General features: G+C 46.0%; 1 protein-coding gene across 1 annotated transcript in view; it reads right to left on the bottom strand.

Moving 5' to 3' along the window:
- Nucleotides 1-7,459, bottom strand: part of EOGT (EGF domain specific O-linked N-acetylglucosamine transferase) — a 273,584-nt gene extending 266,125 nt beyond the window's left edge. The window contains exon 1 of the mRNA XM_086936837.1: nucleotides 7,335-7,459. The gene's annotated coding sequence lies outside the window, so the exon portion shown is untranslated. The remainder of the gene's footprint in view (nucleotides 1-7,334) is intronic.
- Nucleotides 7,460-15,073: the final 7,614 nt, after the last annotated feature.

The following is a 15,073-nucleotide window of genomic DNA, read 5'->3' as shown; positions in this document are numbered from 1 at the left end:
AGCCTGCACACCAGAACCTGGTCCGGTAGACCCCAGCTGGTCGTGCTGCCTGCGCCTGATGCAGGGCTGGAAGGCAGGCACATTACCATGGCTACCTACAATTCAACTGTATGACATTCCGAGATGAACCTCCTATTGATGGCGGTCCCATTGAAAATTAAATGTACACCTCCCATGGGTAGACACAAGACCCAGGGTAGAGGAGACACTACAGTCATCCTACATGCGATCCAGGACTTACCCTTGAATCTAAGATAGGAGAGATTCGGGTGATTGTGGTCCTCCTGCACCAAGATCTACACAACACCACCGTAAGGGTTTCTGAAATTTAGGGGCACATTTTGGAACAGAAGGAAGGTGTCCGCGAGCTCCGCACAGAGGTGATCCGCCTATCGGAGGCATCAGTGACCCTCAGTGTAGATTGGAGGATGCCATAAATAGAAGCAGCAGGTGCAACCTCCACTTCATTTGATTCCCCGAGGGAGGGAAGGGACTGGATGGAGGCTTTCCTAGAACAATGGCTTATATCCTGGATCGATCCTGGCAGTCTGTTGAAATGCTTCATAGTTGAACTAGCCCATAGGTCCCTCGCACAGAGGCCTCCTCTGGGAGCCCCCCTTGCAACCAATGGTCACCAATATTTTTAATTATCGCACTAGAGAAATAATCCTGCGAGAGGCGAGGGTTAAGGTTCAACTTGCATACCAATCCAAACAAATAATGGTGTTCCCGTACTACACCTGACAGGTTCAGTCCTAGAACAAGTCCATGGCATTACAATACACGCTTCTCTTTCCTGTGCGCCAGCGGGTCCTCTTCAAGGGCAAATCCTACTTCTTCGATTCTCTGGAGGACACCTGGAAATGGTTAACAGAGCAATAACCATTGCAGCCGGGCCCTACGCCGCCGTGGTCTGACCGGCCCGCTCATGAGGCCCCAGTGAAGGAGGGAGTGGAGCACAAGGGGCCCGGCGCAGAGTCAGTTGAGACCGCTGAGACGCCTCAGCCACTTCAAATACAGACAGGGAGGGAGACTCCACCCCACCTATGATGGAGGACATTCATGCTGAACTGCCCTCTTTTTCCCCAGGGGATGCCCATGACTGACCCCAATAACCGGCATACATGGCCTTCCTCTGTCCTTTTTCTGCAAAGGCATGCCAGCACCACTATATCCTTTTCACGTCCTTAAAGCTGGGAGCCTCAATGGGAGGACCAGAAGTCTGGTTTCTTTCGCCTCTTACAGCTGTTATAGGAATTGTTTGGGCAACAGGTGCTTCTGCTGGGGTGAAGTATAAGGAGGGGAGTTGGGGGATTTGGGTTTTGGTTTTCTTGTTATGTTGTTGCGTTTGTTATTTCCACAGTCACTACACTCAGCAGCTGCGCTCCCTGACACCACATGTCCCACAGCTCCGCTGAGGCCTGTGCCTGGGTGGCGGGTGAAGTGGGGGGTTCGCTAACTGCCCTCTACAATCCTGTTGTACCCCACCTGCAGCAAACACTGACCCTTTTTGACCCACCATGACAGTGCACATGGTCTGGACGGCCTCAATGCTTGGCTTCTCAGTGACGAGCAAACCATCCTGGCCCTGGTAACAGACCTGGAAGTCTTCCTTGACACTAACCAGATGAGGGTCTTCTCACCCAGGGTGCTATAGGGGGCCTGCAAAGCCATTATGCACAGGAACACCCGCTTCCACATTCAGGGCCAGGCCAGTGAGACTCAGACTTGCATTTCCCAACTGGAGACTTCAATCCTCCAGCATAAAACTAGGAAGGGGGACAATTTAAGAGAGCACTTGAGTCACTGTCTGGCGTTGGAGAGGGTGGATCTGCAACAGTTATGTTTGGGAGAAGCCCACAAGTACTGGGAAGCCACTATAAGCAGAACATACAAATGGGGGGACAAGTCAGGCAGGCTTCTCCACTGGCTAATTACGAAAAACCTAGCGTTGAGGATAGTGCCCACTATTATTGACCCAGACGGTGAGCAAGCAGAAAACGGACCCGCTGAGTCCAATGCATTTGCAGCCTACTACAAATCCCTTTCTGCCGCAAAGATGTGATCCCTATGGAAGACACGTCACCCACTGCTCAGGGACATCCCTATACCCTCCCCCAGCCCCCACCGAGCGGGAGGCCCTTGACCAACCCCTAACCATGAAGCAGCTTGGTGATGTCCTCTCGGAGCTCTGCCCGTGGAAAACTGCAGGTCCTAATAGACTACTTCAAATTGCATCATTTTATCCTGCATCCTATTCCGAGTATGAGCCTCAAATCGGCTGACCAAGGCCATTTCCTATCGGAGATAGATCTGGCCACCATAGTGGTATGCTGAAGCCCAGCAAGCCTCTAGGCTAATGTGTCTTGTAACAGCACATCTTCCCCTTTAATACTATAGTCAAACTCTATGCTAAATTACTGGCTCAGTGCCTCCTTCATGTCCTTGACGGCCTGGTCCACCAGGAGCAGTGTGGCTTTATCCCCTGCCTTAGTTCCAGACACTGCACTTGCAGAGTCCACCTGGCCCTGGGCAGTTTTACAAAGTTACAATGCTCTACGTCATTGATGCTTCTCGACTCTGAGAAGGCCTTGGATTCCCGTCAATGGAACTTACAATGGGAGGTGTTGATCAAACTCGGCTTGGGGCCTAGGTTCTGTGCCTGTGCCCAAGTAGAGACACAGGCGCAGGTATGAGTGAAAGGTGTGGTATCCCCAGGTTTTTCCATTCATCAGTACACCTGAAAGGGATGCCCCCTCTCCTTTTAGCCCTGGCTGTGGAACCACTGGCACTGTGATACCCTGTGATGCCCAGGTGTAAGGGATCAACTGGGGGATGGCACTGGGGTACAGCATAGCACTCTATGCAGACGTCCTCCTCTTCATGGCCCATCTGGCATAGACAGACCCTGTCTCATCTCAATCCTCAATGTGTTTGGGGAGGCATCGGGCTCGAGGGCCAAGTGGTCCAAATCGCTCTTGATCCGACTAAGAGGGGATGGGTATGATGAGACCTGGCATCCTGCCCTGCCGATTTGCCTCCTCATCTTCCAGTACTCAATATGATCTGGGAGCTGGACCTGGCCTGAAGCCTTAACCGCGGACCCCTTACCCGCACAATTCAGGCTGATCTTGATAGGTGGGCAAAACTGATCCTCAATATACTGGGCAGCGTGGCCCTATATGAAATGAACGTCATCCCACGGCTCCTGTACGTTCTCTAAAATATTCCCTTCCCCCTCCCCAGCCGGTGGTTTGCCACTCCCACTTACCGGGCCCAGAATATCCTCTCCTATGAGAGATGCACCCAATTCACATACAACGGAGATCTAGCCATGGCCAACATCCGCTAGTATTACTGGGCAGGAAAGATCCTATTGGTGAACAACTGCCTTAACAGGGGGTCGGCAGACCCTGCATTCACAATGCAGTTTTTAATGACCAGCCTTGATAACCTCATTAATATGTTGTACGGTGCCCTGCTCCCTCACTTACTTTCATAGAGTACCAAATCCGTCCTCCTGGCCTGGAGGGCAGTGCAGTGATGTTCTGGGAGGGATCAGCCGGCGATGCTGGAGACTGACCTATGGGTGGGCAGTGGCCGGGCTGTGTGGCAGATATGGAGGGATTGCAAGGATGGGACGGGATTGGCATCTAAAGGCTGGGTGACGTTTGGGAGGGGGACTACATGGAAAGTTTACAGACCCTCCAGTTCACAATTTTTCCAGTACCTTCAACTACAGCATGGAATTTCGAGCCACCGGGAGGCGCTAGCGAACCTCCTTGAGTTCAATCCTTTGGAAGCTCAAATACTTATGGGTCCAATGATCAGGGCTGGTCTCTATCACATCTATAAAGCCTTGGTCAACCATTCACCATGTACACTAGCGCTTTTGAGGTGAGGATCGGAGGGGTAGGTGGTTCAGTTAGAAACGGCAGAGTGGCGAGAGGCGTGCATGGCACAACATCCCCTTGCCATTTCAGCCCAATGATACGTGGTCCAACTGAATTATCCATACTGTGCTTACTTCCCCCCGAGAGACTGTGGAAAGCTTGTAGATTATCAGATCCTGTCTGCAGATGAAGCCTGGGGAAGGTTGGGGATTTTTACCACATGGTCTGGAGGTGGCCCACTATTAAGCAATACTGGCAATCCACATTTAAGACCCTGTTAGCAGTGTTAGGTGTGGCTCTAGAAGCCTCCCCCAAAGTTGTGCCACATTGGCCTCGTGGGTGAGCTGGGTGGACCAAGAGGAAACTGTATTATGGTGAGCTTTGGCATATAGAACTCACAAGAGGATCCACCACTGAGGTAATAAAAATCAGGCATGGACCGTTCTGCGAAATTGGAGGAACCTATTTAGGTTGCCTGTGGATGCCCCAAAAAACATTAGAAGATATGGGGGAAAACGATAGGCATACTACAGACTGTGCACTTCGACTATACACAACCAAGGGGATGGGATGGATTGGGGGAGGGAGACTACAGCTGTAAATACTGGGGCCCACTTTACAAAGCGACAATGTCCGATATTGCTTTGTGTCTTATAAAACGAATAAAGTGTTGTTATATAAAATTTTAAATCTCTGAAACTCCAACCAAGCAGAGAGAGAAGTTTCCGAACAGTACAAAAAAGATTAAAACACTGCACTAGAAATACCTCCGGCAGAGCATAGCCATTGTCACAGTTGCCTGTAACTTCTGGTGTTCACTTTTGGAATGAATAATTGTAGTAGTTTTTTTTTCTACAAGAGTCTATCATCCTAACTTGCAAGAAGGCCAGGGTAGCATAGGAAATTTGTTATCAATGTTGCATTTCCACTATGCTTATGTTAATAGTGTAACGCTTGTCTGTGTCAGTATTTGGCGTCCTTTGCCTAAGAGGCTTCAATTACAGAAGACTTGTGTTTGATGAAAATGTTTCCTCTAAAGACTGTTGTATGAATGCTCTTTTGTTGGTGTTGGGTGGTTCAATTTTGTATTCTCTGTTCCTCTCCCTTGTCCCTGCTGGGGATCCCTAAAGCTTGACTTCCTCAAATGGGTGGTCCTGCCTTTTCTATAAAATGAGTACTGCGTGGAACAGTTTGCCTCTTTCAATCAATTCAATAGGGAAACGTCTGCAATTTTGAAAACCTTTCTGTACACTGGCTGTGCAGCCAATAGCCTTCAAACTGTTCAAGTAGCACCAAAACACGTTTGGTGAAGTAGGCTCTCGTAATGGTAAAGCCCATTAATCATTTATTTCCAAAGTTGGCTATGGTAGTAAGATTCGCCTCAAAGTTTTTTAAAAATCTAGATTTTGCTTCACTAACAAGACATGTAACAGCACTAGGGTATCCCTGCTTATTATTGTTGCATAGGGCAGGGGTAACGAGCAAAATCAACACATCAAAAAAATGCCCCTGTACATAACACAGTCATTCATGAGTTATGCAATCCTACTTATATTTCTGCAAACAATTTACAAAAAGGTTAAAAAAAAAAAAAGATTGAAGAGAGCAGCTAGATACAGAAAATCTTATTTTCTACATTCAAAGGAAACAATATCCAAATAATACAGACAACCCCCCATAAAGGGAGTCACACAAACCCCATCATACATCCCATCTGAAACACACAAATACATTCAGCCCATCTCAAATTTTCAAAAAGGAAAAACGATTTCACTAACAAGACAGACTCACAAAAAAAGCTTTGTTGGTCAGTGGTGCGATTTGGACTTGTGTTTGCGCAGTGCCACAGCGACAGCTGGCTACATTACAAAAACTCTGCAATTTTTTTTCAGATAGTCACATGTTTGGGATTATTGTTTTTGATTTTTGTTTTTCATCAAGAGTGTCATTTTCAAATGTGTTTCTACGCTTTATTTTTAGTTGCAGATGAGAGAAAGTGCCAGGGCGGGACGCCAGTAGAGGGGGAGGTTCCCATAGCTTAGGAATCAGGTCGAGTTTGAGCTATATAATACTTTTTAAAAAAATTAAAGCTGCAGAAACAGATACTCTTAAAAATTACTGTCCTTCCGTTCAACATTATGCCTCCAAAGAGATACAGCTGCTGCTAAATAAGTAGAGCATGTGCAATACAGGCAGGTCTTATGAGTTAATTAATATAAGTTTGAAATGGGAGAACAGACGTAGAGATACTGTGCCAGGACATCCTCCTTTCGCTAAAGGCATACACTGCTAGCGAAATAGGGGTTAACTTTACTGACAAAAACGCATTTCAAATCTCTGAAAAATTAATGTAAAACATGTAAGGTAATCCATGGCAGGAATTTAGTTCCTATTTATATTTCACGTTTTACTTAACCTTGCCTTCCCCAGGTGTGTTTGCTATTTCTAGAATGTTGTGTTTCTGTATTTTCTTTCTCTGTGCAGCATATTACTCTTGGATAATGCATACTGTGAGCTGAGCTGCCTCCAGGTGCTCCTATTGACGGATCTGAAGTTGAGGCTGAAGGCAGTGCCAGTTTCTCACACAGTGCTTTTAAGAGAGTCCAAAGGGTGTTCCAAATACATGGTCATCCAATCCTTGGCCTCTCTGCAGAGCGCACAGAGTAATTGGTCACGTGTTCCAGTTGCAATTGAGATTCTGTGCAAATGGGTTTACAGTGAATGTGCAGTTGACAAAATACTGACAAGGTGAAAGTAAAAGAAAATGCAGTGTTTTCAGATGAGTGGGTGTGAGAAAAGGAACAACATTAAGGAGAGAGTGGTAAGAACGTGCTAAAAGAAAAAAAAAGATGCAATTAGTCTTGACCTGCGCATCACTTTAGGGGTGTATGATTGTCAGCTGTAGTGTTATATATATGGATGCAATTATATAGACCTCAGAGAGCAACCAAATTACTTACGTCATGTATAGGAATGATCACATAAACTTAGTTTATGTATTTAAGCCACGCCCCTAGGTACATTGGTGGTCACCCCCACCCCCGTCTATTTTCATCCAACTTAAAACCGCTTGTCAAATACTGAGTGGGAGAGCATCTCCTTCAGGGCTAGCCCTTGCTCGCGCTATCACATATACGGCCAGTTCCCACGAAGTTGGAATCTGTCGGTGTGAACATGTTGAGAAAGTATCACTTATCCGTAACTACATCCTCCCATCAACAATGACATTTTAAAAGCATGTTTCCGCCCTCCCTCCCGTGTAGCTCCTCCGGATCCGGCTCCCGCTGCTGCGCGCGCTCTGCCGCCTCTCTCCCTCCTCCACCCCGCCTCGGGTACCGCCTGTGCCTGCCCAGGGATGACCAAGTCTCGCGGGCGAAACCTGCTTCCCTGGGGCAGGCAGAGGGCGGTACCTAAAAGACTTCTGTGCCGCCGCGCACCCACCTGATGCAGCTGCAGCGCCGCCAGCCCCGGCTATCTGCCACCCGCCGGGAGAAGAGGGAGGAGCCAGGCGTCACAACCGGCCTCCCGGCCCACCGGAAACGGAGCCTGCCGGGCCCGCAGAGCGGAGTGGTGGGATGGGCGGACAAACCGTGGGAAAGGGCGCATCAGTTCTCTGAAGACAAGTATATGGGAGAAGAGATGTAAAGACGTGTCAAAGAGCCCAGACCTCGGCGGCGCAGCAGCTCCTCGTGGGCGATAGGCAGGAAATGGGGATTGATTATGCAGCCTCCAGACACCAAGTTCAGAGACCACACGAATTGATTGCGAACTAAAGGGTTATACAGAGTACAGACCCCTGATTCCTTTTAGTAGCGTAGCAGGGATGCCATGGGCCCTGGTGCATGCAAGACCAAGCATTGGAAATGCAATCGGTCTCACATTTGTTTTCAGTTAGAGCTATTGGCATTGTAAATGGCAATGTCTTTCACCCATATGGCATGGAGTGTATGTATGTATGTGGGGTGTCGTGGAATTATGTAGGTTGGATAGGATTAATTAGTTTTGGATTTTATGTGGTGGAATTTTTGTGGCAAATGCGTGCTGTGGAATTATGTGGATAGTAATTATGTGGTATTGAGTGTACTGGAATTATGTGGAGTGGGATTGTGTGTTATGGAGTGAAATTATGTTGAATGTTGTTTTGTGTTGTGGAGTGGTATTTAATGGAGTTTAATTATGTGGTGCTTTTTAGAATGCTGCGGCATGATGTGGAATTGTGTGGTGTGGATTGAATGTATGTGGCGTGTTGCGTAATATGTTGTGTTGTATTATGTGTTGTGGTGGCAAATTATGTGTTGATTAGAAATGTGGAGTTGAATTGTGTGGATAGCTTGGCCTATTTGGTGACAAAATAAATATGTAGGAGCTAAGCCCCAGATTTGTGTGTTTGGTTGTTTAAAAAAAAAAAAAGAATAGAGAGTTAGAGCTATGTTATGTTATGTAACTCAGACAAGTCTGAAATTTTATTTTTTGGCTGCTCTCCTGATACTCAATGGAAATCTTGGTGGCCGGCAGATATGCATCCTCCTTCGTCCCCTACTACGGTCGCCAAGAATCTGGGTGTCAAAATTGACAATGGTCTCACCTTTAAACCTCAGATCCTTACTTTAGTCGGCCAATGTTTTGGGCTACTACGCACGCTCAGGAAATTTCTTCCACTATTGTCGCACTGTCATAGGAGAATTACTGTGCAAGCAATGATTGGATCCAGGCTCGATTACCCCAATGTGCTCTATTTAAGTCTCCCAGAGAACTCTGCCGCGAGGGCCATTTTTGGCCTGAGCCGCAGGTCCCATACCTCGACCCTCCTTGATTCACTCCACTGGCTCCCGGTAAGGAAGCGTATCATCTTCAAGACTTTGACCATGACTTTCAAATCCTTGCATGGTACTGGGGCAGTCTATCTTAGGAAACATGTCCAGTTCTATCATCCTTCTAGATCTCTACGCTCGGCCACACAAGCCCTGGCTGTCGTCCCAGCAGTAAAGCATGCACGTATTGGAGGTCGCTCTTACAGGGCTCGTGCTCCGCAGCTTTGGAATAAACTCCCCCTTTCACTGAGAAGAACAGACAATCTCCTGTCTTTCAGGAAAAGCCTTAAGACCTGGATTTTTGGCCTTTAGTGTGTTTTGGTGTGCTCTGACTCCCTCTACAGATCTGTACAGCGCTGGGACACTCTGCCCGAGTAGCCGTGCGCTATATAAATCGCCACCATACCATAACATAACATAGAGCTATTAGCAGGGCACAAGTTGTAAAAAAAGAAGTGGGGGGATGCTGACACCGGAAGTGACGTCACAACAGGAAGTGACGCCGCGAAAGGTGCAGAGCTCCTCGTCCCAGAGAGGCAAAAGAGCGAAGTCCAGCTGTTTGGCAGGGGGGATGGGGTCCCCCCTCTAAAATAAGCGAGGGGACGCCGTCCACCCGCGTGGTACCCCGACTCGAGCCCTGGCTATTAGCGTTGTAAATGTCTTTTACCTATGTGTTATGGAGTGCAGTGGATGTATGTGGTGGGTGTGTAGTGGAATTATGTGGGTTGGATTGGGTGGGCTTGGTCATTAAAGAAAGCTTGAGGTCACTCCTTTAGGGCTGTGTTGAATGAGACATGGATTGTCTCAGGATGTTCCATTGGGAAAGTAACATTTCCTTGCCCTTCTTTGTTTATACAGGGCTTAAGAAGCAGTGGTGCAAGCTCTCAAGAGCCCACCCTGCCTTTGTTTCTGCTGCCTTTGGTGACCTATTAACTTCGTGCGGCCTCGCAGGGTTGATGCTGGGGAAGGGTAAGCAGTGTTGTGGGAGGAGCAAAGGGGTGGGTGGGATGGCACAGAGAGAGTAAGTAATGGGCGAAACTGATGGCGATCAGAAACAAAAAAAATCAAGTCCCTTCATGGCAACTGGCGTCCATGTAAAGTGCTCTGATACCTATTTCACGCTATACCAATCTACATTAAAAAAGCAGCGACCTTGGAGGGGTGGAGGTGGGGGCGGGAAAGCAGTGTTGTGGAAGCGGTTACGGGTGAATGGGGCGGCAAGGGGAGAGTAAGTGAGGGCTAAGCTGAAGTCAATCGGACATAAAGCAGATGCATGCTACGCCAGGACCACAATGTTGACTAGTGTTGCATTTAAAAACAAGCAACAATGTGGGCCGGACTAATATAATTGTTTTAGCAGATGCCGATGCAGAGTACGAAATTACACCAAAGTCGGCCACCTCACCTAACCAAAAAAAGCACTTCATCTCCCTGTGTGTACAAAATAAATATGACTGTGTGTAATGCAACTGGTATTCATGTAAAGCACTCCCATGCCAGCTTCGCACTTTACCAATGTACATTAAAACAAGCATCTACCTCGGAGGGGTGGTTGTGGGGGTGAGTAATCTGTGTTGTGGTAGGGGTGGGTGTATGGCATGGGGAGAGTAAGTGACAGGTGAAGCTGAAGCCGATCAGAAAAAACAAGCACTTCATGAATGCGTACAGGATCAGATAAAAAAAAAGTGCCAACAAACCAGGAACATACAAAAGAGTAGGGGGACATGTAATAGGCTAGTACTCCAGGGGAGGAGCAACACATGCGAAGGTGGGACATATAACCACAAGAAACCATAGAGAAAAAAGCTTTTCAGAACAACACACACTTTAACGAATTGGCAGCGAGGTCGTGGCCAAAGCCCATAGACTGAATACAGCATGTCTCAAAGTAGTGCATGTGCACTGCCTAGGCTCAATGTAAAATAATGGCCCAACTAATGTTGGAGCAGTAAATTAAAGTAATTATTAGGCTTCAATGGGCCCTGGTCCCATTGCACCTGCTGCACCAATGGTAGCTACGTCTCATAAGTCATATCACTCTCATTTGGCCTTTCTCACTCTTGATTTACTCAGACTCACACTCCTTACAAACAAAATGTCTCCATAGACCTCTTTTGAAACCAATATCAACCTGCAAAAAACTTTGCTTTCCATTTACCTTATTGGAATCATCCTCTTAAACATCTGATTTTACCCTCATTTTAGAGTCAAAAGATTGACAGGTATGTCAACATGGTTGTTGGGCAATCACCGTTTACTGTACAGTAGTTGGATTTGTTTAGTACTTTATTTTACCTCTGGTGTCCCTGGGCTTGAAGTAGTGTTGCACTACAATTAGGTAACCAAGGTCCTAAAGTAAGAAGTGATATAGCGGTCGCAAAGCCTATGATTTGCATGAGCACTGTTTGCAAGTGTGAAAAATCTTTGCAACTCACAAAACGGTTTGTGCACCCCATTCGGGTGTGTAATTCAGGGCCGATGACTCCTTTTTGTGAGTTGCGATATCTCCATGGTTTTAGATCTCAAATGTGGTTTCAAGCCATTGAGAGGTTACCGGAACACGCCCCGCCAACAAATTTGCAAAGTGGAAGCTTTACCTGTGGGTTAGCTTAAACTTTGTGAATGCTAGTAGGCAGCCTTGGGACAGCCGGCAGCAGTCCAGGGGAGCACTGCACACCCTCCCCCTATGTTATGCCTTATATGTGACCATGTAAAGATGGAGATCTTGCCTCCATCCCAGCTTTAGCAGTAGTCACAGGAAGTTGGAAAATGCCATTTGATTCATAAATATTATTCCGTAAATGTACATTTTGCGAAGTGACTTTTGTATCAGTCACATCACAAAGATGGTAGAGGAGCCAATGATCAAATTATTTACTAGTCATTTTCATTCTTACACCTACTCTCCCTCATCCCAGTCCTCTTCCCTATCTATCTTCCTATTATGGAGTGCAGGATGAAAAACAGTCGATGTGCAAAATACACCACCTGGTTTATGACCCCAGCTTATTACATCTTCCCCCAGTAACGCCCTTCATTCACATGACTGCAAGGGTAGCCAGTGAAGCATTTTTCCACGACTGATATGTTCTTTCCCATACAATGTAAATAGTGCTCAACCACATATTGGTGATCTTGGAACAATGACCTGGATCCAGCCCTTGGTGGTGGTAGAGTGTCCTTCTCGACACGGGCGGACATTTTTTTCAATCCTGCCATTTCGTGAGACAACCTAATGTTTTCTGGGTGTTGTAGACTTTGTTTGCTTAGGTTGACCCAATGAAGTTAGCACACCTGGTTACAATAATTTGTAGCTTAAAAGACCAGACTGGAAACTGTATCCAGGATGAGCTGGAGTGATGTGGCTATACTAGGTAGAAAGTTTAGACATGGTATAACACAAGTAATTACACTCAATGAGCACCATGCCCAGACGGAATTAAATGTTTGAAAACAAGAATGTGTATTTTCTGCATGTCGAGAAGTAGGGGAGGTTAAAATAAAGATACACATTAAAAATAGTTGTGGCACCTTCTGGACCTGAAAAATAATCCCAGACATTATTAAGTGTCTACCTGCTAAGCACTAAAAATAAAAAAAACACAATGTTAGCCGTGAGCAATTGAGCAGGCTGTAATTCCTTACGCAAAGAGTCAGTCCGGCTGCAAAGTTTTACTGGAAAACCTGTGTTTACAAATATCGCTAAAAAGGCAGCAGTGCAGGATAGAAAGATAGAATGTATCCAGATGAATATGGTATGTATGCCCTCACTTTAGTTTCACAATACATCCAACCTATGCGTTCTGGGTGACCTGAACATTTGGTTTGAAAAAACCCAATATTACCCATCCAAAAACAATAATCACTGGCCAAGACGCACTGAACCTGCATCAGATTTTCCACAAACCCACACACATAGCTGGACATATCCTAGATGTAATTTTCGCTAATTCAGAACTAGTTATCTTTCAAACTATAACTCCAGTCACATGGACAGACCACCACTTTCTTGCTTTCCAACATAAAACACTAAGCAACTCACCTAAAACTACAGTACCTCCACCCACCTATCGGCCGTGAAACAAACTCAACTTGGAACACTTAGAAACACAACTAACATCCAGTACAAATCTGGAAACAATAAATTCTGTTAAAAATCTATATGAGTGGCTACAGGAAGCTTTTGATATCCTGATACTACTCAAAACCATACAACAGAACAAAAGAAAAAAAGCGCCTTGGAGAAACATAAAAATAAAAGACATAAAACAATAAATTAAAAAGCTGCAACATACCTGGCTCAATACAAACGCCAAACAAGACAAACTTCAGCTACAGAAAATTAACAGATTATACAAGTCAGCTATCAAAAAAGGTAAGAAAATGTACTAGTCAGACAGAATTCAAAAAGCTAAACGTGTAAACAAAGAATTCTATAAAATATTAAATGAATTTTGCAAACCAAATTGCCTAGAAGGAAACAGACACACTGGCAAATCATTACACGGACAAAGCAGACACTTTGGACTTGTACTTAAAACAGAAACAAAGCACCAGCATTAACCCTTGTACAAAACAACAATCCAAGAATACTCTAACCTAGCCTCTCCGTTCCTTCCAACACATCTCACAAGATGAATTTATGGACCATGTCAATGTAAGCAGGCCTGCCAGCAGTCCTTATTATTATTATTATAAGATTTGTAATGCTCATAGCGGGGCGTCCCAGCACAACCAAAGACCAGTGAGTATAGAAGCTGAAGAGGAATTATAACGGCCAGGTCTTTATGGCTTTGTGAAAGGCAAGATGATTCTGGATCCCTCTGATGGAGGCTGGGAGAGAGTTCCAGAGTCTGGCCGAAGAGTTCTAAAGGAGCGGCCTCCAGCGCTGTCTCTTAAGACTCGGGCAATTCAAGCCAACCCTTGGTCAGCTGAACGTAGAGTGCACCGAGGAACATAGAAGGCTAGCAGATCTGCCAATCCCGGCGGTGCATGTGGAGTCAGAATTTTGTGAGCCACACATAGCGTTTTAAACTGAATTGTTTTTTCTACTGGCAGTCAATGTAATTTAGGTAAAAACGTAGACACTGAGTAAGAAGAGTGCGGGCTGCTGCATTCTGTATTCTCTGCAGACGCCGGATACTGGACTTATTGGCGCCCAAGTAGAGAGAATAGCCCAAGTCTAGTCTAGATAAAATTGTGGCCTGAACAATGGTCAAACGGATTTTTGAATCGAAGAACCCAAGTAGAAGTTTTAATCCTCGCAGGAGCCCAAAGCAGGACCCAGCTACTGATTTGGATTGAATAGCAAAGGAGAGACCACTATCAATCCAAACGCATAGATTCTGAACTGCCTCTTTAGGCAGGGGTGCTGGTTTTAGTCGGTCTGGCCAATATTGATCTGACCACAAGTCACGGTCTCTCCCGAACAGCAGAATTTCTGACTTACTGGCATTCAACTGCAGGCAGTACGAAGCCATACAGTCCGCGATCACCAATAAGTCCTTGAATTTCACATGGTTGTGGTTACATTTCTTAGAAAAGGCAATAACCAATTGGGTGTCGTCAGCGTACGACGACAACCCTCTACTTTTAACCACAACCGCTAAGGGTTGAACATAAATGTTAAAAAGTAAGGGGCTCAATATTAAGCCTTGTGGCACCCCCTGTTGCAGAGCGTACTCCCGAGAGTGAAAAGATGGCACCAGGACCTGGAAAGATATGCCCTCCAAAAAAGAACAAAGTCAGGCCAGAGACGATCCCCTAATTCCTATCTCCTGAAGATGATTTAAAAGTATCACATGGGAGACAGTGTCAAAGCGGCACTTAAATCCAAAAGAACTATGGCCGCAGAATTTCTGACATCAAGGCTACCATGGATTTCTTCTGTCACTGCCAATAAAGCTGATTCCTGCTGTGGCAAGATCTGAAACCGTTTTGCAAGGGATCTAAGATTTCATTTCGCTCGATAAACTCTGTGAGAATGGTATTTACATGAGATTCTAGCGTCTTTGCCAGAAATGGCAGCTCGACTATAGGACAGTAATTACCCGGCTCAGATGGATCCGGTGACAGGTTCTTCAGGAGAGGTATAACTTTAGCGTGCTTCCACGCAGATGGTACGGGCGCTGCGGTTAAAGATAGAATGACCAAAACCCTACTCACTGGCATAATAAGGGTATGAAACTGACGAAAGTGGACAGGTTTCAAAGGGTCGGCTGGGAGCTTGATTTAATTTTCAAACTGAGGGACTCAAATTCAGTGGAAACAGCGGGGGAAAAGACGAGAGTACTTTACCCACAGTAGATTCAATATCCCAATGCCTTTCCACAAGGTCAGTGGTGACAGTGGGAGGTGGGAGTCTCTTAC

This window comes from Lissotriton vulgaris, chromosome 9, assembly GCF_964263255.1.
Source record: "Lissotriton vulgaris chromosome 9, aLisVul1.2, whole genome shotgun sequence".
Classification (NCBI taxonomy): domain Eukaryota; kingdom Metazoa; phylum Chordata; class Amphibia; order Caudata; family Salamandridae; genus Lissotriton; species Lissotriton vulgaris.
The sequence above is the reverse complement of the archived record's forward strand: the minus strand, read 5'-3'. Positions and strand labels throughout refer to the sequence as shown.